Raw genomic sequence first — 15,801 nt, 5'->3', positions numbered from 1 at the left:
CATACCTATCAAGCCTTAGAAAGTCAATTATTTGACTTGAATAGTGTAGTGAATAGTAACCCGAAACACAAAAATTTCGAGAACGTCGAATTTGACACGTTAGAACTAGGTAAATGTGAAGCTAAATTTATTTTGGGATTTATGTTAAGTTCTAGTACTGAAACATTATAAAATTGTGTGTTTCAGTTAAAAAGAATACCAGAAAAAAACCCGAGGAAACGAGTCAAGGCCAAGAGGCGACTCGCTTGAGGTTTGTGCACAACGTATATTTTTTATAATCATCTTTTGCATATTGTTTTGAATAATGTGAAATATTGAATTATGGCATTCTTATGATGTTTTGATTTAAATTGTTGAAAGTTATTATGTATATTGAAATGACAATGTTTAGCAAATTGTTAAGATAAGTTTTCAAACCACAGTGTCATGACCATATACTTGAACACCTCACTAACACGACTAGTAGAGGTAATTAGTTTCGAATTTTGATTCCTTCTCTGGAGAAGTGTTGAGGTGTGCTAGTTGAAGAGGATGTGAATGGATATCCATATATTTGAGCTAGCTAGCCTTGTGATGTGATTTCTCTTTAGCCTCTGGCTATTGAGATTCTATTTGTTTCGAATGGCATGATCTAACTGTGGGTTTTATGAAATGTATTTTGATACTTTGAAATGAACTTGGTTTGCATTAAAATTTCATAATTCATGTTTTGTGTTTAATGCTTATGTTCAGTCAAATTTTTGAATAAATGTGATTATATTCTGCATAAAAATTATTTTAGTATGTTGTGCACCACTGAGTCCTAGTACTCAGCGATGGCTTCTATTCTTTATCGCAGATCTGAGAGACTAGAGGAGCAGCAGACTGAGCTGCTGAGGTGTAAAGAGCTATCAGCTTAAAGTCATCGGGTATAATTTATACCCTAATTGTAAATATTTCTTTTCATGTATGTATTGCATATAAATGTATGGACGTGCAAATGGGTTTTGAGCAGCTTGTACAAAAATTTGTATGAAGTTTGTAATAAAGTTTAGTTTGTATTTCTTTTGATGTAAATTTTTGTAAGAATGTACATAAATTGTGTTGTCTCTAATGAAATATGAGTACAACTATTTTATTTAATTTAAATGAAATGTATTGCTAGTATGCTGAGGATGATTGAATTTTGAACCTGAGAAATTGATTGAAATGATTGTGGAATTGTTGAAATTGATAGAGTTTGATTGTGAAATTTGAAGTAGTGGTTAAGAAAAATTTTTAGAAGTGCTTTTTACAGGTATTTGAAGAACTGGTTTCTCAAAATACAGACAGAACTCTGTCAAAATTTTTATAAAATTTGCAAAAAACTAAAATGGACCAAAAATATTAATTAGATTTACTTTTAATCATATGTTTTAAATACCTATTAGAAAATGCTCACCACTTGTCAAAAGTAAGAAAATTGTTTAAAATCCTTTGTGGGGTACTTAATGAGTTATCGGTAGGTGAAGTTCGGTAGTTCATTAGGGATTCTACGGGATCATGTTATGCCTTACAGAGGGGTAAGGTGTGACAATGATTGCCATGGTAAAAATTAAGCTAGTGCAAATGGAAAAGGCAAACGACACTTGTTTGGACTAAACTCTAAATTAACAAAGGCAATATTGTAATATGTAGGAAAATCATACATAAGAAATTTTCTTTAACCAATTGTAATATGTAGGAAAATGCATTTAGAGGTAGACCAGGTCATGGCCCGTTTAGAATTGAAATTAGATCAAAATCGAATCAGTTTAAACCAAATTGAAATTGGTCAAATTCATATTTAACTCGAATCATGAGTGAATCGGATTGAAATTAAATTGAAAATGTCTGGTTCAATTTCAGACCAAACCAAAGATTTTTCATTTCAACAAATCTAAAAAAAAAAAGTAGACAGTTGAATTTGAATCAGACCAAAACTGAAACCAAGACCAAAACCTTGAGAGGTTTCCAAGTTAGATTCACCCTTTTAAATGAGCTGAAACTGACGTTTCTAGATCGGTTCGAACTGAAACCTGGCTAGGTCTATTTTGGGGGGATGGGATGTAAGAGGAAAAGAAAACAAAAACTTGCAGGGAAAGATATGACTTTATCCATTGAAAAAAACATGTGATCAACAATGTTAACATTATTTGCATTGAGCAGAGAAATGGAATTGCCCATTCAGAAAGATGTACTTGGCAAAATGTTGTAATGTTTTTCTGGGGGCTGATGAGCCCCTATATAATGATTTGGAAATTGTCATTTTCTGCACTTTTTTTAGTGTTGGCCGCCCTCTCAATGTTTAAATTCTTATTATTTTTTTTAAATATAATGGTATAAATCTTAATGATAGTTTAGTATGATGTAAACAATGTTTTTAATAAAAATTTTAATTTGTGCATTATTGTTCTTAAGAAATTTATTATTATCGATTAATGCATGGATATGACTTTGATTAATTGCAAATATTCAAAGAAATATACTTGAAAGCAACACCTCAAACATTATCTATATAAGCCACTCCCTCCATCTATTCCTCCAATCTAGTTTTCCCATTTTCAAAACCAACCCAAAATGGCTCTCTCTTCATATTCTCTGACGTTTCATCTTTCCTTCTGTGTGAATTCTTTCTTTGCCTACTCCGGCTTTGCTCTTGATTTCTCAATCGTTGGCTATACCCCAGAAGACTTGACGTCCAATGACAAGCTTCTAGATCTTTTCGAATCATGGATGTCAAAACATGGAAAGTTTTACGAGAGTATTGAAGAGAAGTTGTAAGATTCGAAATTTTCAAAGAAAACTTGTTTCATATTGATGAGACAAATAAGAAGTTAGAAAACTACTGGCTTGGACTCAATGAGTTTGCAGATTTGAGCCATGAAGAGTTTGAGAAAATGTATCTAGGATTATATCCTGACTTATCTAAAAGAAGAGACTGTACTGAAGAATTCATTTATAAAGATGTTAAGAATATTCCCGAATCTGTGGATTGGAGAACGAAAGGAGATGTTTCTAGTATCAAGAACCAAGGTTCGTACGGTAAGCTTCCACTGCTCTCTCTCTCTCTCTCTCTGAATCAATGGTTGAATTAAGTAATTACTGTTGAATGAAAAAGGTGACTATGCATGCGCATGATGCAGGTAGTTGTTGGGCATTTTCAACAGTAGCCGCAGTAGAGGGAATTGTTAACAATACAGTAATGGAGACTAAACAACTTGATTATTTTTATTGAACAAAACACTGTTTAAATACAAGGAGAAGATTACTAAGGATAAGGATCATGGTCCATGATTCTAGCCATGATAAAATACATGGAAACATACTTTAACAAAAACAAACATGAATAACAGACTTCCTAAAAACTAGCTAACAACAGCAGACCAAGCCTTTACCATCCATTTGAGCAGAAAAGAAGTAAAAGCAGAGCACGTCTAACAAATTGACCAAATCAGCATATTTTTGCAGTGTCTAGGACAATTTCTAACACTCCTTCTTGTCTTTGATATTGCAAACCCCCATCTTAACTTGCAAAGCTTCAAATTTAACTTTAGACAAGGCTTTGGTAACAGCATCAACAATTTGATCTTCAGTTCTGCAATAGACCAAGGACACTTCTCCTTCTTTTTGAATTTCCCTCAGAAAATAGAACTTAATTTTAAAATGCTCTGTCTTCCCATGAAACACTGGATTAGATGAGATTTTAATGGATGCTTGGTTATCAATAAAAATTTGTTTTGGCTCTTGTTGCTCAAAATTCAAATCTTTGAGAATTTTCCTAACCCACAAAGCATGGTTTGCAATAGCAGTTGCAGCAACAAATTCAGCCTCTGCAGTACTTTGAGCAATGATTTCTTGCTTTTTGGAATGCCAATTGATCATACCTGATCCAAAACAAAAGCAGAAACCTTCTACTGAACCTGTCCAGTCACTGTAAGAGAAACCAATTAACTTAAAATTTTGATAGCAAATTAACTTGAAATTTTGATTGTAAAAATACTTAACTCCAAAATAAACAGTCCCCTTAATGTATCTAACAACACGGTTTACAGCTTGCAAATGTTCCTCACTAGCATAGTGCATAAATCTGGAGGGGAGGCTAACAGCATGCATTATGTCTGGTCTAGAGGCTGTGAGATGCATGAGACATCCAAGTAAACTTCTGTAATATTTTTCATCCACTTTGACAGCACCATCATCTTTACATAATTTTACTCTAGGCTGCACAGGAGTATCAACAGACTTACATTTTGCATATTTGCATTGACTAATGAAGATCTCATTCTTCTTTTGGTTCATTTCCAGACCAAGAAAATAAGACATTAGTTTGAGGTTTGTCATCTCGAACTCTTTCAATATTTCAGTCTTAAAGCCATCAATGAGCTCCTGATTGCTTCCTGTAATAAGAAGATAAATAGAAATAATGGTCAGGTGTAACACCGCGTGCAACCTTGAACGATGGTGGGGCAAATCTCAGCGAGGACGCTGAGTGCCTTAAGGGTGGATTGTAACACCCTAGGCAAATCCCACATCGGCAAAACATGGGAGAGATGCTGGGTTTATAAGTTGGCGGTTCGTAACCCCTAGTAACGCGTTTTAAAACCGTGAGGGCTTCAGCCTAGAGCGGACAATATCACTAGTGGGCCGGGCCATTACATTTGTGCTATCAGAGCTGGACTACCTCTAGTACGGTGTGTGATTGGAGGACGCATCATGCGGAAGCTGGTGGGCTTGTCACGACCCAGGGATGGGGTTGGGACGTGCTTATTCAACCAGCTACGCATTGGGGTGGAAACTTCGTGTCCCACATCGAAAACGGGAAGAAAAGATTTGGGCCATATATGTGGGAGCCTTCCTCACCTGGTCAGCCCGCTTTTGGGAATAAAACCTCCCAAGGATCGGGCTGTTACAATTTGGTATCATATATATATTAAAATTATTTTATATATATATATAAAAACATCTGAATCCCTGTCGACGTCATTATATTTGTTCCTATATATATATATATATATATTAAAATTATTTTATTATTATTTAATATTTTTCTTTTATATTTTGGATATGTAGGAGATTCAAATATTCAATTAGTCAGTTGAAATTTTCTCTCGTCCATTGAAAATAACTATTGTCTTGGAGATTCCAGGTGAGTGGTAATTATAGTACATGGCACCGTTTTAGTCCCTTTTAAAATTTCTTAGCATTAAATTTATTATTAAATGAAATTTTAAATCAATATTTTAACAATTATTTTATATGTGATTTTCTAGAGTTTTATTTTATTATTGAATTTTATTTCGATTTTGATTAAATAATTAATTTTGTCAACTATCTCTGCATTAGACCCATTAGGATTCCGGGAACAGGCCTTTAATGTATTTATATTGATTGATATTTGACTATAAAATTTACCGATGTATTACTGAATTGATTTGAGATTGATTTGATTTTATTGAATTGATTTGAGATTGATTTGATTTTATTGACTCTCTGAAACTATTGAAATACACTATTGGAATTGCACTATCAGTTATTATTTGCTATCTGAAATTTTTTATTGCTTTTGATTGATTTGTACAAATTGATTTTCTATTTTGAATTGGTACTGTGCAAAGATTCGCATTTTACATTATCCGCCCCGCCGTGTGGACTATCACAGTATTAGGTTGCATTGTCGAGTCATACATCATTGCAGTTTATGGTTTGCATTAGTATCATATGCATTGATATCTGTGAAGGAGGAGGAAGGTATCTGATATCTGGTAGAGATCTTACCATCTGGCCTTTGGTAATGTGGGGTATCATCACCCTGGTGCACTGTACCATAAAATTTTTATTGAATGAATTTCTTTTATATTTTTATTTTTATGAAGTTATTTTATTAATGATTTTTGATAGCATGAGCATGATTTTATTGAATAGAAAATTTATTGTGAAATAAATCAAGCGTCTGCCTGTTCCTATTCCGTTGTGTGCTATAATTATCATTCACTGAGCATCTAGCTCAAACCACGTTTTCTCTGTCATATCCTGCTTTTGCATCAAGAGAATTCTCAATGATCCAAATATTCAGTCCATTTTTGGGAGAGGGACAACATTGATTTATTTTCATGGTATGCCCGAATTCATGTTTTCTCGGGCTATTAATTAGTTTAGTTTATTGAACAGTTTAAGTTTTTATTGAAATCTGTAGAGACTCCGCAGTTTACCTATGGGATATTTATGATGTTTATTCAGCATTTTGTTTATTTGAATTTTGTTTATTTTTGGGATTAGTAAGTGACAGTATATTCATTCAAGATACTCTGATAAGGCTTGCATGATTTAAGAATAATTAAATTATGCGCCGGTCACGATTCAGAATTTTGGGTCGTGACATCAGGTCAGTACCATTTTTCTTCACATATAGTGTTGGTTCACTGAGACTTTTCACAAAGCCTAAGCTCAGCAAGTGATCATCTATACAGCTGTACTAAGTGTTTGGTGCTTGCTTAAGACCATACAAGGCCTTCTTAAGCAAATACACTTTATCTTCATGCCCTTGCACAACAAAACCTTCTGTTTGCTTAACAAAAATTTCTTCCTCCAAAAGGCCATTCAAGAACGTAGATTTGACATGTAGTTGGAACACCTTCTAACCTTTTTGAGCTGCAACAGCCAGCAATAACCTGATAGTATCAAGCCTTGCAACAAGAGCAAAAGTTTTCGAGAAGTCCACACCAAAGACTTGCGCATAGCCCTTCACAATGAGCCTTACCTATGCTTATTTATTGTGCCATCAGCATTGAGCTTTATCCTGAAAGCCCACTTCACCCAATCACTTTCCTATTTTGAGGTCCTTCAACAAGCTTCCAGGTTTTGTTTTTTATCAATCATTCGCAGCTCCTCTTCCATGGCAAACTTCCATATTTGCTCCTTCATTACTTTAGCAACACCTGCTGGCTCTAACACTGCTACATTACAACTTGCATAGATGTCAGATAGTAGGTCAGTGCCTCTTACTAGTTGTTCATCAACACCATCCTCAGTAGGTTGTTGCATACCCGAATTTTGACCATTATCGCCTGCACTCCAGTTCCATTGATCTTCCTCCATAAAAATGACATCTCTAGTTATTATGATTTTCTCAGTTTGTGGCTAAAATACTCTATAGGCTTTTGAGATATTGTTATAGCCTATGAAAATTCCAGGCTCAGATTTTTTGTCCAATTTATCTCTCTTAACTTGAGGAACATAAGAGAAACAGAGACATCCAAATACTTTTAGACTTGTGCGAGAGGGTTTGTTACCATACCATGCTTTATAAGGAGTTTGTTTTTGGAGAGCTTTAGCAAGCAGTCTATTCAATAAAAAGTTTTATTCAGCCGTATTACCTACCCCCGCCCAAAAGTTTTTGGGCAAACCTTTCTCATGCAACAAGCAATTATTCATCTCCATCATAGTTCTATTTTTCCACTCACTTACTCCATTTTGTAGAGGAGTATATGGAGTAGTCAATTGATGCTCAATCCCTGCCTCTTCACAAAATTTGTTGAACTGATCTGAAGTATACTCTTTTTCATTATCAGATCTTAACACCATCATCTTGCATCCACTTGATTTTCAATTTAGGCCTTGAATCTCTAAAACACTCTAACAACTTCTGAGTTGAATATGAGAAAATATATCCAACACATTCAGGTTAAATCATCAATGAAGGCAATAAAATACTTATTGTCTTTAAGTGTTGTTTTTCGGTATGGCCCTCCAAGATCAGTGTGAACAAGCTAAAGTTTTTAATAAGCCCTCTAAGCTGTTTTGGGAAAAGGTAGTCTGGTTTGTTTCCCAAACTGACAAGCACTAAAACTTGATATTTCCTCCTCAAGTGAAGCCAAGCCCTGCACTATCGCATATTTCTACATAAACAACAAAGCTGAATGGTGAAAGTGACCTAACCTCTTTTGCCAAAGGTCAGTGGTTTTAACAGAAGCTTGATGGGCTGAATGCTCCTCCTCCAGCAGATCAAGAGGAAAGCTTTTTCCCTTCATCTTGATCGTGAACACCTCTAGTACTCTTGCATCCTTAATTATACAGCTCCTATTCTCAAAAGTGCCTTAAAACCTTTCTCAAGTAATTGACCAACGCTTAAAAGATTCTAGTAAATATAGAACATACAATACATCAATAATGACTTTGGTTCCAGAAATACTTTCAATTGCAACTGAACCTTTACCTTTCATAAAAATATAGTCTCCATTCCCAACTCAAACTTTTGAGATTATAGTCTTGCCAAGAACTTTGAAGAGTTCTGCATTGTTGGACATATGATTTTTACAGTCGATGTCCACAAGCCAGGTATCAACTAAACTACTGTTAACATAGCAAGATGCCACAAACAATTGCTCTTTCTCCTCTTGATGCACAACTTGAGCCTCATTCACTAGTTGGTTGCCTTTGTTTTTGCAAATCTTTTCAACATGCCCCATTTGATTGCACTTGTTGCATTTGGCATTAGGCCTACTCTAACATCGAAAATGAGGATGACTGATTCTACCACAACGCTGACAAGGAAGATAATTGTCTTACCTACTGCACCACTGCTGCATACTCCAGAAGTTGAATTATTTCCAGCACCAGCACTTGGATTGCCTTTATTATTCTTTCCTTTCTTCTTCTTGCCTTTTCCAGAGTCCTGAAGTTACAACTTGGCTTGCATTACGCCTTCAACTGAGCCATCTTCTCTTATCTGCCTTCTTTGCTCTTGTGCATGTAAAGCATTCAATAGCTCAGCTAGAGAAATTTCTGTAAGGTCTTGAACCTCCTCCAATGCAACTAGAGAGATCTCTAGTAATGTTACCAAAATCTTCTCAACAATTCTATTGTTAGGCATACCTTCAACGAGCAACTTGAGCTTGTTAATGATTTCTAGCAACCTATCAACATACTCCTTCACAGTATCAGAGTCTTTCATCTTTTGCAGCTGAAATTCCCTTCTAAGATTCAAAACACGCATGCTTCTGGTACGTGCATTACCTTGAAACTCTATCTTGAGGTATTGCGAGATGTGAAAAGCTGTTTCAAGGTTCATGATCTTGGAAAAAAGTGATTAGACATTGCTGAATACAAACATGTTTAAGCCTTAAACTTCTTTGTAGTTTTCTCCTTGTGTATCTTGATCTGTTGCATGGTTGGATTCTCGGGTAGTGGATTGATTTCAAGGTCTTCAGCGGTGACCACTTCCCAGAGATCCCATGCTTGTAGATAAGCAGTCATTTTGATTGCCCATGATTGATAATTTTTGGCAGTGAACACAGGAGGTGGAATAGGGGAAAAATCTTTTGAAGACATTGGAATGAGTAGTCAAAAATTTTGAGAATTGGTGTTTGCAAATAACACTCATGCTCAAATAAAATAACGAGTCCCTTAAGATAAGGGCTCTGATACCATATGTTAACAATACAGTAATGGAGACTAAACAACTTGATTATTTTCATTGAACAAAACACTGTTTAAATACAAGAAGAAGATTATTAATGATAAGGATCATGGTCCATGATTCTAGCCATGATAAAAATACATGGAAACATGCTTTAACAAACACAAACACAAATAACAGACTTCCTAAAAACTAGCTAACAATAGCAGACCAAGCCTTTATAGTCCACTTGAGCAGAAAAGAAGTAAAGGCAGAGCACATCTAACAACTTGACCAAATCAACATATTTTTGCAATGTCTAGGATAATTTTTAACAGGCATATTGTTAGTAGTATTCCCTAGAGCATATCATTTAGTATGTATCTTGTACATATTTTTATTAATAAAAGTCATTTTCACTTTTCCGTTTACATAATATATTTATGTGTAATAGAAAATGTCCATTGATATTTTGTTAGAAATTTTATTCTTAAGTTGTTAAGAATATGAGTGACAGTATTTCTAGTACAAAGTATCATAAATAGGTTCACAATCGAGGATACTTCACAATTAGGACATGACTTATCTAGAAAGATTGTATTCATGTTTATTCCCAAGTTATTTATATGAGATATAAATAAGATGGAATGGTGAGTCTGATGCATGCATTTTATATCATCATTTAGATGTAATTTTTGCACATAATTTACCCTTGTTCATAGCCATTATTATAGATATTAGTATATATTTAGTCAATTTTGCAAATTTTCACTTTTCTTAGTTTAATTTTTGGAATTTATTTGTTTTGTAGGGTAAATTTGGAGAAATTTGATGTATTTTGATCAGAGTAGCCATTTGGAGGAGATTAAAGTCGAATTGCAAAAATTTTGAAGTTGAGTAAAAAATGGCCGAGAGCGACACAACCTGCAGCACAACCGAATTAGCTTATGTCGCAAGTTGTGTCGATCGTCAGATATTCAGGCCGAGAGCTACACAACCCGCGACACAACCCACGACACAACTGACTCGGCTTATGTCATTTTTACTGGAAATGGTTGACGTGGCATTTCCGTTACTCTGGCTTTTTACCTCACTTTCTCTGGAACCTTCCCCCTTTTTACCCATTCTAGGGCAGGCCCCTCACCTATATAAAGTCTCATTTATCATTTTCTTTCCATAGAGAGCAAGGGAGGCATTTTTGGAAGGATAGAAAGAGAGAAAGAGAGGAGCTCGTTCTGCATTTTTCCAGCAGCAGCAAGGATCACGTTTCTGCACTTTTCTGCAGCAGATCCTTCTGCATTTTTCTGGGTTTTTCTACCCCTTAGCTTACATTTCCATTATTTCTTCATTTATACATTTGGGTTTGTCTTAAAACTATGAATAGTGAGTAGTTGATTGAGATTCTAGAGATGGGTTTGTAAATATTGATTTGTATTGTGGTTTTGAACTGATTTAGCCATTTAAATGGGATTTGTTACATTTTGATTTATTGCTTGTGAGCTTGTTGCCTTGCTTGATGAATGGGCCCTCATTAAGTTAAGCTTTAATCCTTAATAGATGGACTGAAAAGTGAATATTAGGGATAGATAATCTTGTAATAAACTTTATTTTCTTGGTGTTAGAGATAAGCTAAGAGGATTAAGGGGAACTTTCCAAAAATCAATTAGAGCTTTAAATGGGTTTTTGTTAGGTTTGAAATACCGTGAAAACAGGGTTTGATTTAATGAAAACCAACTTTGAAATGCTTGAAAAAGGTTTCAAAAATTTAAGAATTGATTTCCCTCAAAATTGCAATTCTCATGTGTTTGGCTAAATTAGGGATAAACCACATGCAAACAATATTGAAAAATCCAATCTCTAGAATCACTTTATTTTTTATTGAATTTAGATTTAATTCCTCTCAAATTTCATAAATAGAAATTTCAAATTAATTTTTAGTAATCTAGTTTAATTAATTTTAGTTAATTGTTTGATTTAGTTTTAATTCCTCAAATACCAATTTTAATTCCAAATTTCATTTTACATCTTTAATTTTTGTCATTCTAATTAGCTTATACTTTTATTTCCAATTTAAGCACAATTCCCTGTGGGATCGATATCATTTTTTTTAAAACTATACTACTGTGGCCCGTGCACTTGCGGACAACATCGTATCAAGTTTTTGGCGCCGTTGCCGGGGAATTGTTTGTTTTTAAGTTGGATTTTAATTGTTTTAAGCTAATTAGAATTTTTATTTTCTTTTATTTTCACTATTGTTCCTTGTGTTTTTCAGGTACTTTTCTTGTTTATGAGACGATCGAAAAGCACAAGTGATACTGAATTGTTGTTCAACCCAGAAATTGAAAAATTCTGCCGAGCTAACAAAAAGGAATACAAGAGAAGAAAGGAAGCAGAAAAAGAAGAACAACAAAGATTTGAGCAAGAGGTGACAATAGAAAATATGGAGAATCAAAATAGAGCTATTGGTGGAGATAATGGAGGAAATGAGCAAAATAGGCAAAATGAAGTTGTTAATCAAAATGATCCTCAAAGAAGATCCATGTTAGATTATGCTTTTCCTAGATGTGCAGATGTGAGAGATAACAGACCTATTATTGGAGCTAATCAATTTGAGTTAAAGACTGGTTTAATTCAAATGGTTCAGAATTCACAATTTGGAGGTAGTCCACTTGAAAATCCTCATTCTCATTTGAAGAAATTTTTGATGATATGTGGTACACAAAGGCACTGAGTTTCAGATGAAGTTATTCGGCTCACCTTATTTCCATTTTCTCTTGGGATTCACATTAGAGTGGTATGACTCACTTCCACAAGCTACTATAGCTACTTGGGAGCAGCTATCTCAAGCTTTTCTATCTCAATTTTTCCCACCTGGGAAGACCACTCATTTGAGGAATTTGATGGTAGCTTTTAAACCAAGGGATGATGAAACTTTGTATGAATCTTGGATGAGATTTAAGGAGCTTGAAAGGCAATGTCCTCATCATGAAATACCCAAATGGATGATTGTTTAGAATTTCTACACCAGAGTTACTCCAGCCATAAGAAACACAATTGATTCACAAGCAGGAGGAGACTTCATGAGAATGACAAGTGAAGAATGCTATGATCTATTAGAGAAGATTGCTCATAATACCCATTTGTGGGGAAATCCTAGAGCACTTGAGCCAAAGAAAGCCGGGATTTATGAACTTGACTCAGTTAGCTACATGAATGCAAGATTTGATCAGTTGACTCAGCTTCTTAGTGATTTTTGCACAAAGGCAACAACCTCAACTCCTACAACTATGCAACAAGTTGCTTACACAGATGGAACCCAAAGTTGTGGAGTTGATTACTCTTCTTATGGTGATGATTATTTGCAAGAACAAGCTGCTTATGCAGGAGGTTATCAACAAAAACCTATGGGAAATTCTTACTCTAATGTGAACAACTCAACATGGAGACCACAAGCAACTTTTGCTCAACAAGGTCAAAGCTCAAACTATGCTCATAACCAACAGTATGTGCAGCAAAATAGGCCTCAATTTCAGCCTCAATTTCAGCCCACAAGGCAGCCACAACCTGGATATCAAGCAAGAGCACAACAATCCCTTCCACCTCATGAACCGAAGCCAACCTTGGAAAGCATGATGGAGAAATTTTTTGCTGAACAAAGCAAGATGAATAGCAAATTGGAGGAAGAAATGCAACACATGAGACAAACTATGGATCAATTACAAGTCCACAACTGCATGTTAGAGACTCAATTGGCTCAACAAGCAAGCTCATCGGGAAGCAATTCCTATGGGAAACTACCTAGCCAACCACAAAACCCTCATGAACAATGTAAGGTTGTAACCTTGAGAAGTGGTAAAAAAGTTGGTCAAGAGAGTGAAAACAAGAGAGAAGAAAAAGAGAGCACAAAAGAAGAAAATTCAGTTGAGAGCAAGAAAAATGAAAAAGAAGAAGAAAGCAAAAGTGAGCAAGATGAGGGAGAGAAACCATACATCCCACCTGAACCTTACAAGCCCACCCTTCCCTACCCTCAAAGATTCATCAAGCATAAGCTAGACAAACAATTTGGCAAATTCCTTGAAGTGCTAAAGAAGTTGTATATCAATGTGCCATTCACTGAGGCACTATCCCAAATGCCAAGTTATGCCAAGTTTTTGAAGGAGATTCTTTCCAACAAGAGAAGGCTAGAAGATTATGACACCATCAACTTGGGAGAGCAATGCAGTGCTATAATTCAGAAGAAGTTACCTCCCAAACTCAAAGATCCGGGTGTGTTTTCCATTCCTTGTCATATTGGTGATAATTGTGTGGCAAATGCCTTATGTGACCTTGGAGCTAGTGTCAGCCTAATGCCTCTTTCAATATATGAGAAGTTGAATATGGGAGAGTTGAAGCCCACAAACATGTATCTTTCATTGGCTGACCGTTCAATTAAGTATCCAGAAGGCATTCTTGAAAATGTGCCTATCAAGGTTGGGAAATTCTACATTCCGGTGGACTTTGTCATTTTAGATATGGAAGAAGACACAAAAGTTCCTATCTTATTGGGAAGACCCTTTTTGGCAATAGCTGGTGCATTAATTGATGTAAAGGGTGAGAAATTGAGGCTTAGAGTGGGAGATGATCAAATGATATTCAACATCAATCCTGCCATGAAAAGGAAACATGAAGAAGTTGAGTCTTGTTTGCGGGTAGACATTATTGATGAGATTGTTCAAGAGCATTTCAGAAAAAGCTATCCACAAGACCCTCTTGAAAATTGCTTAGTCCATGGTGGGAGCATTGATGATGACAATCACAACATAGCTGCTTTTGCACAACACTTGGAGAGCTCTCCACCACATCCTGAAGCCACAATTTTTCAACTTGAAGGAGTACAAAATTTAGAGATTAAACCACCATCATTAAAGGTAGAGGATGCCCCAAAGGTAGATCTTAAACCTCTTCCTTCCAACCTCAGGTATGCTTTTCTTGGACCGAATGAAACATATCCTGTTATAATTATTGCATGTTTGACTGATATTGAGAATGAAAAATTGTTGAGAGTTTTGAGAGAATATAGAAGAGTTTTGGGTTATGCAATTGATGATATAAAGGGAATTAGTCCAACAGTTTGTATGCATAGGATTTTCCTTGAGCCAAATAGTAAACCTTCCATTGAACACCAAAGAAGATTGAATCCTACAATGAAGGATGTTGTGAAAAAGGAAATCCTAAAATTACTAGCTGCTGGAATTATTTACCCCATTTACGAGGTGAGTGGGTGAGTCCTGTGCATGTTGTACCAAAAAAAGGTGGGGTGACAGTTGTTAAAAATGAGAATAATGAATTGATACCCACTAGAACTGTTACAGGTTGGAGAATGTGCATAGACTATAGGAAGTTGAACAATGCTACAAGAAAAGACCATTTTCCCCTTCCTTTTATGGATCAAATGTTAGAAATATTAGCCAAGCATTCATTCTTTTGTTACTTAGATGGATATTCTAGTTTCTTTCAAATTCCAATCCATCCTGATGACCAAGAAAAAACTACCTTTACCTGTCCCTATGGCACCTTTGCCTATCGAAGGATGCCATTCGGATTGTGTAATGCGCCTGGCACATTTCAAAGGTGCATGATGGCCATTTTTTCTGATTTTATTGAAGAAATTATGGAGGTCTTCATGGATGACTTTTCAGTATATGGCACTAATTTTGATTCATGCTTGACTAATTTGTCTAAAATCTTGCAGAGGTGTGCTGATAATGATTTGGTGTTGAATTGGGAGAAATGCCACTTTATGGTCCAAGAGGGGATCGTTTTAGGGCATTTGATCTCAAATAGGGGAATTGAAGTGGATAGAGCTAAAATAGAAATTATTGAAAAAATGCCACCTCCAACCACTGTCAAAGGAGTGCGGAGTTTCCTTGGACATGCCGGGTTTTACCGGCGATTTATTCAGGATTTTTCTAAACTTGCTAAACCCTTAACAAATCTTTTGAATCATGATGTTAAATTTGATTTTAATCAGGATTGTATGGTTGCTTTTTGCAGGTTAAAGACGGCATTAACAACGGCTCCTATCATACAACCCCCGGATTGGACTTTGCCATTCGAAATCATGTGTGATGCAAGCGAGTTTGCTGTTGGAGCTGTCCTTGGCGTGAAAGATAGAAAACCTTATGCCATTTACTATGCAAGTCGAACCCTTGATGAAGCTCAAGTCAATTATGCCACAACTGAAAAGGAGTTCCTTGCGGTAGTATTTGCACTCAATAAGTTTCGTTCTTATTTGGTCAACTCAAAGGTAATAGTTTTCACTGATCATGCAGCAATAAGGTATTTAATGAGCAAGAAAGAAGCTAAATCTAGGTTGATTAGATGGATTTTGTTACTTCAAGAATTTGATTTGGAAATAAGAGATAAAA

The 15,801-nt window shown here is 35.4% G+C and overlaps 1 non-coding gene and 1 pseudogene across 1 annotated transcript; one reads left to right on the top strand and one right to left on the bottom strand.

The window, feature by feature from the left end:
- Positions 1 to 2,577: 2,577 nt before the first annotated feature.
- LOC110669251 (cysteine protease XCP2-like) overlaps positions 2,578 to 15,801 on the top strand; it is a 31,906-nt pseudogene continuing 18,682 nt past the window's right edge.
- On the bottom strand, positions 12,280 to 12,386 carry LOC131178106 (small nucleolar RNA R71). The gene has a single exon (XR_009147239.1). It is a non-coding gene; the product is annotated as a small nucleolar RNA R71 (small nucleolar RNA).

This window comes from Hevea brasiliensis, chromosome 2, assembly GCF_030052815.1.
Source record: "Hevea brasiliensis isolate MT/VB/25A 57/8 chromosome 2, ASM3005281v1, whole genome shotgun sequence".
NCBI classification, from domain to species: Eukaryota; Viridiplantae; Streptophyta; class Magnoliopsida; order Malpighiales; family Euphorbiaceae; genus Hevea; species Hevea brasiliensis.
The sequence above is the reverse complement of the archived record's forward strand: the minus strand, read 5'-3'. Positions and strand labels throughout refer to the sequence as shown.